We start from the raw sequence: 14,963 nt of genomic DNA, 5'->3' as shown, positions 1-14,963 counted from the left end.
CCAGATGTGTGATTTTCAAAATTTTTAAATAAGTTTTCGAAAAAGATTTTCCCTAATAGAATTTCCAAAAGCCTTTTTAATAAATAAGTTTTAAACATCGGTTGTCAAGTTACTACTTGAGTTTCTTGTTCAAAGACCCGGAAGGATACTTGTTTCAGAGTTAGTATTGTTAATTCAGAGGACAAAGTAACCCACGATTATGAAGAAGTTGATTATTCCTAACAGTAAGGTGCAAATATTGTTTGATAAGATTAACAACAGAATCAGCATACGGAGTAACTATTCATCCAATTACTAGGACTATCAGAGTTTAAAGAATTCATTGATTTAGCAGAAGCCTGAGTATGACCGAAGAAGATTGGGAAGATTTCCAGACTTTTCTAAAAGAAGAATTAAATTAAAAAAAGAATCGTTATGTTGACTGATTCGTGGTTATTCAAATTAAAAAGAGGAAACTCGAGGTTATCTGGTAAGAACGCCATTATGATCGAATTGTTAAGGTATTATACGTGTAGGTGCGATGTTAAAGACGCAAGACGTGACAAGTAAGAATTTACCATAATGCTTAATTTGTGAAGGCATTTCAGCGTACTTTCTAAAGATGTTATATGACACAATTGGGATATGATCGAACAAGCTCGAAAGATGAATACAAGTGAAATGTGGATGGTGACCAATGATATCATTCTTGTCTTCAATATTACAGCGTATATTCTTTTTTTTTATTCCTAAAAATGTATGACCTTCTTTTCTTAATAAGTTCTTTATGATGATATCAAAAAGGAGGATGTTGCATTCCTTTCAAATTTAATTGTTCCCCTCAAGTTTTGCTTTCTGATTGGGACAAACAGTGTTATGGTGAGACGCTTTGTCGGAATGACGAAGAGTCGGGTGAGACGCCACCTAATCATATGTTGTATGCCATATGGTACGAAAGACTGGCCATCTTAAGTACCAATGTGGTTGTCTTATTCATATTCAAATCATTACTTCTTCTTTCTATTCAACTCTGAGTTTATTAAATTGTGAATCCTTTTAGTTGTTTCGTTGTACTGTCGTTCTTTGCAAAAGTTTTCAAACAAAATTTAACCTATCATGAATCAAGCGGGCAAAGTTCTAACTACCTCTTATGCATGGGAGGGAAAACCAGAGCATATGGTAAGGATTGCAAATCACTAGCCCCAGTGAAGGATCCACTAAGAGTCAAGGGAATCAACTCCAATAAGGAATACGTCTCCAAGAAAGAGAGTTTACGATTTGTCTGTGAAATATGCTATTCAGAATACGGATGTGATGACGGGAATAATTATTGTGGATACCTTATGCATTAAAGTATTGAAAGATGAGGGAGCAACTTAATTGTTTATCTCTCAAGGTTTTGTTGATAAGATAAATTACCTAGTTGAATTGATAAGATTATAACTAAAGGACTAGCAAGTCAAGAACGTGTAACTATTAAGTTTGTGAGGATTTGATATTATTTAAGATAGGAGAATTTGACATTATTCTAAGAAAGGGACTAACTATTTAAGTGTAATGCCCAGATAGACCGACATGATGAAAAGATGGTTATGAAGACGTCAAATGAGAATATGATGAGGTTTAGAAGATAAAGGAAGGCAAAAAATTTGTTAGCGATGATTTAAGTTAAAAGGTTACGGTGACCAAGATGTAAGCACTCTGGTGATTATGAATAGAAGTTAGGTGCAAATAGAACTTGAAGATTTTATAATAATTAATAAGTTTCAAGATATGTATCCAAACGAGTTACCAATATTTCCTACAGATAGAGAAATTAAGTTCGCGATTGACTTAGCACCTGAAATGAAGCCAGTGTCCAAGGCCCCGCACAGAATAGCGCCATTTAAAATGAAGGAGTTAGCAAAGCAAATGCAAGAGATGTTAGAAGAAGGAGCGATTAGACCTAGTGTACCCCATAAGGTGCACCCGTATTAATTGTTAATAAGGAAGATGTAAGTATGAGATTATGCATCGACTAACGAAAGCTCAACGAGTTTTCTATCAGGAGTAAGTATCTGTTACCTCGAACTAATGATTTGTTTGATTAGATGGAAGAAGCAAAGTATTTTCTAAAATTGATTTAAGAATTGGGTGTTACCAATTGGAGATTGAACCTATGGACATATCAAGGATAATTTTCAGAAATAAGTACTGCTGCTATAAATTTCTAGTAATGTCATCTGAATTAACCAATATACCAGTAATATTTAAACTTGATGGACAGAATCTTTAAGGAATATCTGGATAAGTTGTATTTATGTTACTTAAAGTCAACGGAGGACCATGCAAAGCTTTTAATGATTACTGGGGAGTTGGAGAAGAAAGAAGTTGTTTGAAGTATAATTCTTAGCATAAATAGTCAATGAGGAGAAGACCAAAGGGGATCCAGCAGGGATTAAAGTTACTATAAATAAAGAATGACCAAAAGCACCAAGAAAAGTAAGAAGTTTTATAATTAGCCGGTTATTATCAGAAATTTGTTCAAGATTTCTTGAAAGTTGCAACACCTTTGACGAAGCTAACTAGGAAAAGTAAGAAGTTTATATAAAATGGAGAAGGGTGAAGAAAGTTTTGCGGAGTTAAAGGAGGGAATGGTTACAACACCTGCTTTATCACTTTGAAAATATCAAGGAGGTTTTGTAATTTATAGTGATACTTCTTATAAGGGAATAAGAGGTGTGTCGATGCAGCACAATAAAGATATTGTATATGCATCCAGACAACCGAAACCTTATGAGCAGAAGTACCCCACTCGTAATTTGGAATTAGCAGTAATAATATTCACTTTGAAAGATTGGGAGACATGATATGTATGGAGAAAGGTGTGAGATCTATACAGACCATAAGAGTTTGAAGTATGTATTCACAAAGAAAAGCAAATGTAGTGTCAAGCGATAAGCAACTAGGAGAAAATAGACATAGAGACTGCACCGAAAAGAATTACCTATGGAATTTCAGAAGTTGGAGTTGGAAACTAGATATATAATCCAAAGGAAACAAGGATGGATAGTATGACCTTTCAGTCAGAGTTGTTAAGAAAAGATAAGGAGATGTCAAGAGAAGATAATGGATCACGATGTTAACAGTTAGTAAGAGGAAATTTATGCGCTCAGAAGAACGATCACGAAATCCCCAGATTTTCTTCCAGCACTTGGATGCTACAAGTAAAAGAATTGAGAAATGAGATCCTACAGGAAATTCACAATATAAACTATTTAATTTATTAAAGAAATGCCAAGATATACGGAAATTTAAAGAAAAATAGTGATAACCAGGTATAAAAAGGAAATTTCAAAATGGATTAGAAAGTATTGGACATGTCAAAGAATTAAGGCGAAGTATCGGAGGCCTAGTGGATAAGGCAGACCAAGGAGTGGTTTTACAAGAAGTGAATCGTAAAGTTTACCAGTGATGTTGAGGGAGAAAATGAATGAAATTATGAGATTATGTACTGATTATCGGGAGTTTAACAAAACAAAGAATAAGAATAAGTGACCCCTATAAAGAATTGATTACTTATGAGACCTAATTCAAGAAGTGTGCTATGTCTCGGGGATTAACTTAAGATCCGACCTGAGAACATATCAGAGATTATGATTAAAATGAGTTATGAGCATTGCAAGCTCTGGTGATATTATATGAAATAACAAGTGTATCAGTTGTCTATAAGGAATTAAGGAACATGGTGTATAAGGAGTACTTGGGTAAGTATATTGTATTTATTGATAACATCCTCAGCTATTCAAAGAATAAGAAAGTCTGTGTGGGATGCCCAAGGAATTTTCTCCAAAGATTAGAAGGAAAGCAACTATACGTTAGGTTTTCAAGTATGAAATTTTGACCGAGGATTAACAAAAGATTCTGAATTAATCCATTAACAACTACCTAAACAAAGCCGTATCGTAATAGATGCCTTGTGCAGAAAGAAAGAATTGGATGTAATTAAGACCACTGAGGAGTTAATAAATGAATTGGAAAGAGTGGAATATGAAGTTCAAATACCTAAAGGTGATAATAAGTGAATATATGAGATTACTTTTCAACCTTAACGGATAGAAATGAATAGAAGATGCTTAAATGTTTGAAAACTAAAGTTGAAAATGAGCACCGCCTATCATCCTTAAATGAAGGGTCAAAGTGAGGAAGCGATTCAGGAAATATAAGATATGCTGTGAAGTTGAGTTTTAAGGAAAACTAGGATGATCATTTATCATTGATGTCAGCTTTAGAATGCCACTTTACCAAGCCTTATATGGACGCAAGTGTAGGTCCCTACTTTATTGAGATAAAGTGGGAGAAAGGAAGTTATCAAATTCTAAGTTAATTCAGCACACCAAGGGCGTAGTGATATTGATTGAAGCAGCTCGAAGTTGAAAAAAAAAAGAAGGCAAAATTGTATCGAGAGAGAGTATGAATATAGAAATAGGACCAGTAGTGTTAGTAAAAGTTTCACCTTGAAAGAGATTGGATAGGTCTGAATAGAGGGGACAAGCTGAGTCCTAAATTTAGTAAACCATTCAAGATATTGATAAATATAGATAAAGCTGTTCATGAGTTGATGTTACCGTTACAACAGTATGTACATATAATATGTTTTAAGTGTCAATTTTAAGGCGATAAGTATCTGATTTGAATCAAGTGATTGATTAGGAGCCAATGGGCTCTTGTCCAAGTTTGTTCTGCATATAGTGATCGATTCAAATTCTTAATTGTTAAAGGAGAATCCTTGGAAATGAGTGTATATCTATAGTGAATACATTTGAAATCCTCGAGTAGAAAAGTCTACTTGGGAATTAGAGTCAGATATGCTTGACAAATATCCTCACTTATTTAGTTAGACCAGATTCTGAGGACATAATCTTTTTAAGGGGGGAAGGATATAACGACTCGTGTATTTTTTTGAATTATTTAAATATGTGATTATGGAAATTATTAAATAAATAAAATATGTGTATTGATTTTGACCGCTATGTGTTGTTTGATTATTATCTATGTGTGATTTAAGGTGTACCGGGTTATCCGCGTGATTAATTATGGAGTCTCATTGAATTATTTTCACTTTCAAAAGTAGATTTAGTGCAAATTTTATTTGCTTAATTATTAGGAATGTCTTTGAAATTTTTTATATGGTTATATAATTACACTAATTATTTTAGGGATTTTATAAAATTTAGAAATCAATATTTCATCAATTATTTAGCCCTGTATGATTTTCTGATTGCATTTAATTGTAAAATCCGCATTTAATTCCATAACTTTTTAAAAATTATGAAACCTATATTTATCTAAGTTTGGAATATTCTGAGAATTTTAAAATTATTTTGGTAATTTTTGGGATTAATTTTACCCGCGCGTTGTTTCATTTTATTGACAAAAGCGGGTATAAATTGTATTTCAGAAATTATTTTAAAAGTACGAAATTTGTGTTTTTATAAAATTCGGGATATTTACAATATTTTAAAAATTTGTTTGGTAATTTTCAGATTATTTTTCGTTGCGCGATTATTCGTTAAATTCCAGAAGCGGGATAAAATTAGGTTGCCTAAATAAGAGAAGGGATACGTGTCTAATTTTAAACATTTCGGTCTGTGCGTGTCCACTACTGATTGGCTAAAAAAAATAATATAATAAAAATAAAACACAAAACACAATCACAACCACCCCTGTATCTCGCGGGTTTCAATCTCTCGGGTCTCAATCTCTTTATTGTTCTCTCTCAAATCTCTGTGATCTCTCTTCCCTGTTCTTCTTCTGGTTGCAGGTGAGCTTCGGCCGCCTCATTTTTCGGCCATCCCTGTTCTTGACTTTGATGCCGCCGCCGCCCATCTCCAGTTGGTCAGGTTGCTTAGTTTCGTTTTTCCGGATTGTGTCTGTATATATATATACATACGTATGTATGTGTATTTAGTAGGGTGTGTTATTGTTGTGTTCTTGAATTTCGGCCGGTGATAGTTTTCGGTTGTATTGTTGTCGCACTTCATTTCCTGTTGTGTGTTAAAATTGGTTCGAGTTTTTCTTTCCTGAATTTCTTTTGCAGGAAAAACATTTACTTGATTATTTTAATGATATAAATTACTTGCGATCAAAATTTTATTTATCGGCGAAGCCGTGATTGGAATCCGAACCGGGTACCTCCGGCTTTACCGCCGTCAGCGATGAACATCGGTGAGCTGACGGTGGACTGTGATGATCGTTATCTGAGTCCTAATATTAGCAAAAAATATATAATATGTGTAAATTTTATTTTAAAGTTCGATGCGAAATAGTAGTTGAACATTATTATTTGAAGTTATGGGATTGGGAGTTGTAACTATTTGATTGTACTTGAATTAAGTTATGATTGTGATTGGATTTGTGGGATTGGATTGTGGTGGTAAATTGTTGTGATTGACGTCGAATTGTTTCGACGGGTAGGCTGATAAATAGAGGGGGTGCTATCCAAATTTCAGAAGCGTATCCTGTAAAATATCGGTATATCAGTCGAGTGTACATAGTTATGTACTTATAAATAAATGTAGTACGAGCCTACCTACATATTGTGCCATATGGTTAATAACCCTATTTTGTGAAATGTACCTTCGTGTCGTAAGAATATATTTTATAAATTATAGCTGACAACCCGTTTTCTGAAACAATGAGTATATGTAATTTCCGAAAGTGAATATCAAGCTGAGTTTTGAATACGTGAAACCTAACTGATGCCTGTATTACAGTAATGTATGTTTTACGGGTCGGGTTTTGTTAACGCACGGGTAGATTTTTAGTGAGGATATGTCAAGCATAATCGGAAGTCTAAATTAGGGTATTTTGACTATGTAGGTTCTAGTCGGAAGGCCCGAGAATTGGCATTGGACGAAAGATAGTTTGGTTATCATTCAAAAAGCTCAGTAAGGTTCCAATCAAAGGACTTAAGTGTTGAGGTCGAATCCAGGGTGATCTAGTAGATAGACAATAAAGCCTGAGCGACAGAGTCGGCTCAGAGTCGATCAGTAATAGTTGTAAAGCCCTGCAAGGCAAGTACTTCTAAACCTTTCTCGAGATATAGTGCAAACATTTCTAAATTCTCTTGTGACATATTGTTAAGTATTCAAAATAGTTCTGTTTTATATTGCGAGTACTTTGAATCATACATCCTTGAACCCGGATCACATCATTTGATATTTGAGCCGTAAGCCTTATTCTTTGTAAACCATCCCTTATTGATTTCCAGATACTAAACCACACAAATATGATACTACTCTCCAAATATATAACTACCAAATACTGGAACCGAATTATTTGAACATACAGAAACTTTTATACCCCGACCATTTTGTATAACATCAAAGAACTAAACCTTGAAAAATCCTTGATTCATCTAATACCTGATTCCCTTACAAGCTGGATGCCATTTCTTTTATATACTTTGATATACCCTCGTGGTACCCATGAATTGATCCATGCTCTTATGCAAATGTTTTATATACAAATGTTTTATTACTATTGATGATGAACTTATTTCATTGAAATATACTGTTTATCATATTGAACTGCTTTAGAATTGGATAGTTTTCTTTATGTGGACCAGATTCGTGGTCTGACCAGATTCATGGTCGAATTAGGCCAATGTGTGCCTTGGATCAAGTTTATAGAGCAGAGCTGTGTGCCTTGCCCGGGGTTAGTGCGTGACTGATCAGCAGCCTAACCTTGGTTTTAAAATTTAAAATGAATATCCAATTCTAATAATTGTTTAACAAGAAACTTGATTCCTCTGAATCATCTCGTTTGATCATAGTTTAACCTCAGTTATCGTTATCATGACTTTCTGAGCTAGTTAGCTCACTATTGCGAACCTTTTTATGTATTCTACAGCTAAGAAGGATATGGTTAATAGCGAGATTTCCCAGTTCAGTGTTCGAGCTAGGATACCAGTTTGAGTTGGATCGAGCTAGTATGAGCTTTTTTTGGTAATTGAGTTAGCAAGATTGTAAGAATAATTTCTTTATCAGTTGTAAATAAATTATTTGGGATTTGGTACATTGTAATAAAAGTTAAGGCTGTGGCTTATTTTCATACTTTAACCTGTTGCGATCCGTGGTTATGTAAAGCAGGGTCATTGCAAATAATATTTCTTACACAGTTTTATATATAGTGTATGTGTTGTGGACCCCAAACTTCTGACCCGGGTTTGGAGGGTGCCACACCTTATAGGTCTGTACTTTACCATCCATGTTAGTTTTCTTCTTGAAAACCCACTTGCACCCTATAGGTTTTAACCCTTTAATTAGATTTCATGTCCTTCAGCCATCTCTCGGAGTCTGGACTGTTCATCGCATCTTGGTAGGTGAGAGGCTTTATCATTATCCGTAAGCATCACACCACCATTTTGAGTCAAAAGAAATCCATAATTTCTCTCAGACTCATGGTGAATCTACTAGATCTACGAATAACCTATGTTTCTTGGACATGATTACTTTTAACATTTTGATGTACATCCTAATCTTGTTCCAACTTTGGTTCAATGTTATCATGTGGTTCTCGATCTTCATCGAGATGTATTATCCTCCCACTGATTTTCTTAGAAAGTAGTTCTCCCTCAAGAAATACAGCGGCCTGAGCAACAAATACTTTTTTCTCGGAAGGATTATAGAAACTATACCCTAGTCTCACTTGGGTATCCCACATAATAGCATCTATCTAATTTTGGTCCAAGCTTGTCAGAGGCGAAATGTTTTACAAGCGCTTCACGTCCCTAGATTTTCATAAATGACATGTTATGACATTTATCACTCTATATCTCATAAGGAGTATTTTGAACCGCTTTATTCGGAACTTGGTTAAGTGTATATACAGTCGTTTCTAGAGCATAACCCCGAAAGCTGAATGGAAGATCCGATTGACTCATCATCGATCGCACTATATCCAACAAGGTATGATTTCTCCTCTCAAAATTTTTATTCCATTGAGGTGTTGCATATGGAGTAAGTTATGACACACTATCACCCTCCTTCAAGAAATTCTTGAAATTGAGGCTTAAGTATTCTCCTCCACGATCTGATCATAGAACTTTTATACTTTCCTCTATTTGCTTTTCTACTTCAGCCTTATATTCTTTGAACATTTCAAAAGAATCAGATTTTCTCTTCATAAGATATACATTTCCATACCTACTGAAGTCAACAGTAAATGTTATGAAGTAGTAAAAGCCACCCCTTGCCATCACACGCATTCGACCACATACATCATTATGTATAAGTCCTAATCGTGTGGTGGCCCTTTCATCTAATTAGGTAAAAGAAGCTTTAGTCATTTTACCAATGAGATAAAGTTCGCATCTTCTGTATGATTCAAAATTAAAGTTATCCAAGTATCCATTTATATGTAACTCAGAAATGTGTTTTTAATTAATATGGCTTAACGATAATGCTAGTGGTAATGTTCGATTTGAGTCATCTTGGAACATATAAATTGTTAACTAATTGTGCAACATTATAAGCCTTATCATTAAAATAGAATAAACAACTATTGTTTATTTAATTAAAATGAAAATCTTTCTTGTCCAGACAAGAAATTGATTTAATGTATCCCCTAAAGGCAGGCACGTAATAACAATTTATCAAGTTCTCAATCTCGTTTTATGGACAAAATTAGGTATCGAGTTCCTTCAACTAGAGCAACAACTTTCGCTCCAATTCTAACCCGATACCTGAAGCTTGACCATTGCTGGTCTATTTCTTTAGATCTTCCAAACAAGCTCGATAATTTAACTTCCAATCATCCAGTTATTTCTACAGAAGTGACAATCATCTACTTTAGCAACACCACTATCAGGCTTCAAAAGCCCTTTGGGATTAGACTTTGGTTTGGCACCGAATAATATCAAATCTTCACCTTGCCTGTCCATTTTTCTTTCTCATTTGCATTTCATGTGTACACCATCAATATGGACGTAATTCATGCCTTTACTGTGTTATTTTCAGCAGTTCTAAACATGCTTAACAACTCAGTGAGTGTTCTGTCTATCTCATTCCTTTTGTTCTTAACAAACTAAGAATATAAGTGTTTCAAAGATTGTTTGATCAAATCAAGCTGAGTCTCTAGACTATTCTTGAAACCCAAAATATCAAGGTACATATACCTATCATCTTTAGAACATGTAGTCCAACCGGATATCATTCTCCCATTAATGCAAAAATATGGTGCCTTATTATTGTCAAATCTTTCTGGCGAGCCTATCCTTCAAACATCCTTTGAAGGTGCACAATCATATAATAAGCATCATTATGCTCTTGTTGCTTCTAAAGCTCAGCGCTCATAATTACAAGCATGAGACATGAAACATCAGTTGCATAATTAATTTACTTCTGGTAAGCATTTTGTTAAGCACATGTTTCATTCTCAGCTAGAAGAAATAAGGGAGGGATTTGAGTGACATCCTTGAACCTGAGGACAATCCTCAAGTTCCCATGTCAATTGAGGAAATTATTTCATTTTAGCTTGTCCTTCTCAAGGACTATTACATAGAGAAGTTATTTGTGTTATTAGTCATTTGATATCTACAATATTAAAGTGCATAAATGACTTAGTCTACAGATGATCATTAAATTATGTTCAAGTGATTATTCATATATATATATATATATTCACAATATATATCTCCCACTATTTTTATCAAATCAATAGCCCTAACTATTAATTCAGAAAGAATATCTTCTATATCCTTTCTAGTGAGCCAAGATCCATATTTCACCATGCATTAGGTCAGCTTTGGCTTTTCTCCTAAAACATGATTATTTAGGTAGACAATATTTGTCAATTATATTAACTATATAAATCTCGCCAAACTCTATGCCTCTTAGTTCACAATCCTATTGTGGTAACTTAGTTAAGTAAAACCCAATAGTTAAAAAATATCAATATACTTCAACACATCTCCCAAGATATATGGGAATACTTCGCTTTGGAGAACCCATTCCTTGTCGATCTAGGGGATAACGCATTTGACTCATTGGAAGGCATCTGATCAACTTAATATTAACTTTAGGGTTTTCTTAATTTTAAAACGATCATGATCCCATCATAAAGAGATTCCCAATTTTTTGTTGAATAAAATACTTCAAATCAATATTTCGTCAATGGTTTGATTTCCAGGTAGTGAGGGAGTCACAACGGTCTCGCTTAAAACCCACAACCTTACAAGTTCAATGAACTCGCTTTTGACAAAATCACCCCATGTCAGAAATAAAGAAACTTTATATTTTATTCCGTGTTTCATAAATACGAGAATCTCATAATCATTTTTTCATTTTAAAATCTTGAGTCGTTACAGATTTTATCTTGTTTAGCAAGCATGGCATGGGTGTCGTATCTAATACATACATCCTTAATCTAATTAAGCAGACATTTTTTTGTAAACTACTCTAAACATACATTCATCATATGCGCATATATATATATGTAAAGTGCAATAAATAAATGTGGTTGGTTATGGATTCATCCTATGTGATCTTCATCAAGATAATGACAAAGATCTAGGCCAATCTAAGGTAAAAAATAAATACAAGCTAACAATTACATGTCTTTTTTCTTATATTACAAGATCGAACGACATGCAAGCCGTATTTTAAAAAAACAAAACCACTAACCTAAGGTCATAAGCCATAACCATCCACCATGCTCAATTAAAACATAAGAACATGTTGGAACATATAATCTGATCTTAACATATCATACCCATCATGATCTAATCATAAAAACCAAATATGAAAAAAATTAGAAAATTCGAAATTAAATTTGATAACATTAAATCGCAGATTTTAGGGCCTAAACGACGTCAAACGCCATTCGTTGATAGCTTTAGCTATCAGTTTCGTTTAGACACTCGATTCCATATGGAATAGCATATTTTTTTGCCAAAATCGGACACCAGACACAAATTTCAGCAAATCCGCTGCATCCGATTCAGAATCATATCAAATATAATTCTTATAATAGGAACAAACACAAAACATGTATATATCAGTATATATACAGATTATATAATCGTCATATGATTATACAACTCTCATGAATATCATATATTCATAACATATACATACTTACACATATATAAATATAACAACATGTAAAACATACAAAATCACATACATAACAATCATGGAATATTGTATACATGTTATCATCATAAAATCAGTAAACACATAAATGAATTGAACACTTTTCGCAAGTAGCTCTGATGCCATTAAAGGGTTTCGTGCACATAAACGCAACAAAAATAGTAATTAAAAACGTGAAAAAATATAATTTTCGAAACCCACCGCATGATCCATGCAAAAAAAAAATATTTAATTCGTAGATCGGATTATTTACCTTAAGAACTTTACAAATTAGTTGAATAATGGAGATCCAAAGATTGTTCAATCACCGCGCATCCCGCTCTCGCGATCTACACTCTATCGGTATCCACACAAATGCTTGAACTTAAGGATTAGATGTGTACTAGCACAAACTCGTTTCTTCTCACTCTCTCCATCTTCCCTCTCGGTGGCTATGATTTTAGTAAAATTCTTGCACACAAAATATGTAACATCCGGGATATCGCGTGTAATTATTTTTATCAATAAATAATTATTATATAATTATTATGAGATTTTTGGTGAATTATCTGATGATTGGTGTGGATATGTGAATGCTTATATGTGATACAGTATAAGTATGTTAATTTTATTATGACCAGAATAAAATATAGATAATTACGGTATTTTTCTAGTAATTTTTGGGCTGTTATATAATTTTATATTAATTTATGAATTTATTTATTATTTTCTAAATAATTACAAAATTATTTTATAAAGCCGGGAATCGTCCGACTTCAACCGTTTTTACATTTTTACAACCTGAAACTCTTCCGAAACTTCCTTCCTAACCTAATCTGGTAATTCCGGAAATTTTCCGTGTTTTGACTTTTTCGATCCGAATTACGGTTTGACCCGTGCGCGGCCCGGCGCAAGATTTTCGATACGATAATCATTTCGGTGAATCAACGAAACCCGTATTCTCGAAGGACGAGATATTATTACAATATTATCGTATAGAGTGTTTTATAAAAAGCCCGGTTGGGATAATTATCCAAAACTGATATTAAATCGGATCGTTTTTGCAGTTACTTAGCGGCTAACTAACTAATTTAACGATCCAAACTGATCCAGAACGAACCAATATTCCAAAAATATATATAGCCCTTTTATCATTTCATTTTATTCGTTTATTCATTTACAACCAGTAAAAATACAGTAAATATAGAGAAAAACCCTAGAAACCGATACGTTCCTGAGAATCAAACGCACAAACGAAGGCGTTACCGAACTCCAATTCGGGCATGCAGCATATCAAAATGAAGCTCTCGAAATTTTCTTTATGAATCAACCATTTGTTTTTGCCCAGAAATCAAGGTATTTTTCTGATTTAATTATTTAAATTCGAATTAATTATGGATTAAAATATGAATTTTTGTTCTTGATGTTTTTGGTATAATTTGATGGCATAATCGTGTAGATTATTTCTTCCTGGTCATTTTGGTATATCATATGTTGGATTTTGAGCTTCACATCATATAGAAAATTATGTTTGATCTTCGAATTTATCAAATTAGGGTTCTAATTAATATGAACATTCTTAATTGGAATTGGGGCTTTCTGTTCCTAGGATTCTTGGGTGATTTTGATATGTAATTAAGGTTCCTGGTAAAATATACAATCAATTCGTATATAAATATATATATAATGATTCCGGGAAGGGACCGGAACCGCGTCGCCGGAGTTCTTGAACTCGACGGCGGCGGTGGATTTTCGAATGATTTTTCCGGTGGCTATGTTGATTGTTGGTAAAAACCAACTACGGGGATGAATTTCTGGCACTCAGAAGAATAAATCTGCACTTTACCGAATGTTTCTGGGCAAGAAACGTCGACTGGCGACGGCCGGCGGCGGCGCGTAACTCCGGCCGGCGAAGTGGAGGGGGTGACTGTAATATTTACAGTTTAGCCCCCGAATTTTCATAAAATTTGTAATTTTGAGACTTCTATTTTAAAACCTTTTAAAAACCAGATTTCAGTTTTTAAAATCTTTAAAAATCAGATTTTTGTTTTGATATTTTTAGAAAAGTTATTTTCTTTTTATAATATTTTCAGAAATTGGTTTTATTTATTTTTAAAATTCCAAAATTGAGTATTTAATTTCTGAAAATTAATTTCGAGTTAAAAATTAATCTTAATTAATTAATTAATTAATATTAGTTAATAATTAATTATTTAATTAGTCAATTAATTTAAATATTAATTGATTAATTAATTTAATTAATTATTAATTAATTTTAATTGATTATTTAATTGGATTTAATTATTTAAAATTGATTTAAAAATTTTGAAAAATAGTTTCGAGCTTCAAAATATTAGTTAAAATTATTTTCAAAGCTCGATAATTATTATAAAATTATTTTAAAGTCAGATTCGGGTGTTCGAACTCTATTATTTAATTTTAAAATAATTCGGAGTCCAATTTTAATATCGAAAAATGTTCAAAAATTCGTAATAAATACTTGGAAAATCATTTTAACTCCGAATCTTCTTTGAAAAATTATTTTGATCGAATGCCTTACGTGTTATGTGCTGCGTGTTCACTGATTGATGCGTTATATGCCTATGTGGTTATGGTTTGACTGTTTTATTCATAACTTTCAATCCGTAAATCGGATTTGGGTAAAACGAATGGTAGATAAAAGCTTATACCGTCTATGCGACGATTAGAATAATATGAGTATGAATAATTGATAGATACTTGCGATGCCTAGCAGAATCAGTGAGGCATAGAAAAGGAAACCAGTGATCTATAAATAGAATCAAAGCGTAGAAAGAGAAGGAAAGTGATTGATAAATAGAAGCAAGGCATAGAAAGAGAAGAAAAGTG

The sequence above is a fragment of the Apium graveolens genome, chromosome 4 (genome assembly GCF_009905375.1).
Source record: "Apium graveolens cultivar Ventura chromosome 4, ASM990537v1, whole genome shotgun sequence".
NCBI classification, from domain to species: domain Eukaryota; kingdom Viridiplantae; phylum Streptophyta; class Magnoliopsida; order Apiales; family Apiaceae; genus Apium; species Apium graveolens.
This window is presented reverse-complemented; position numbering follows the sequence as displayed.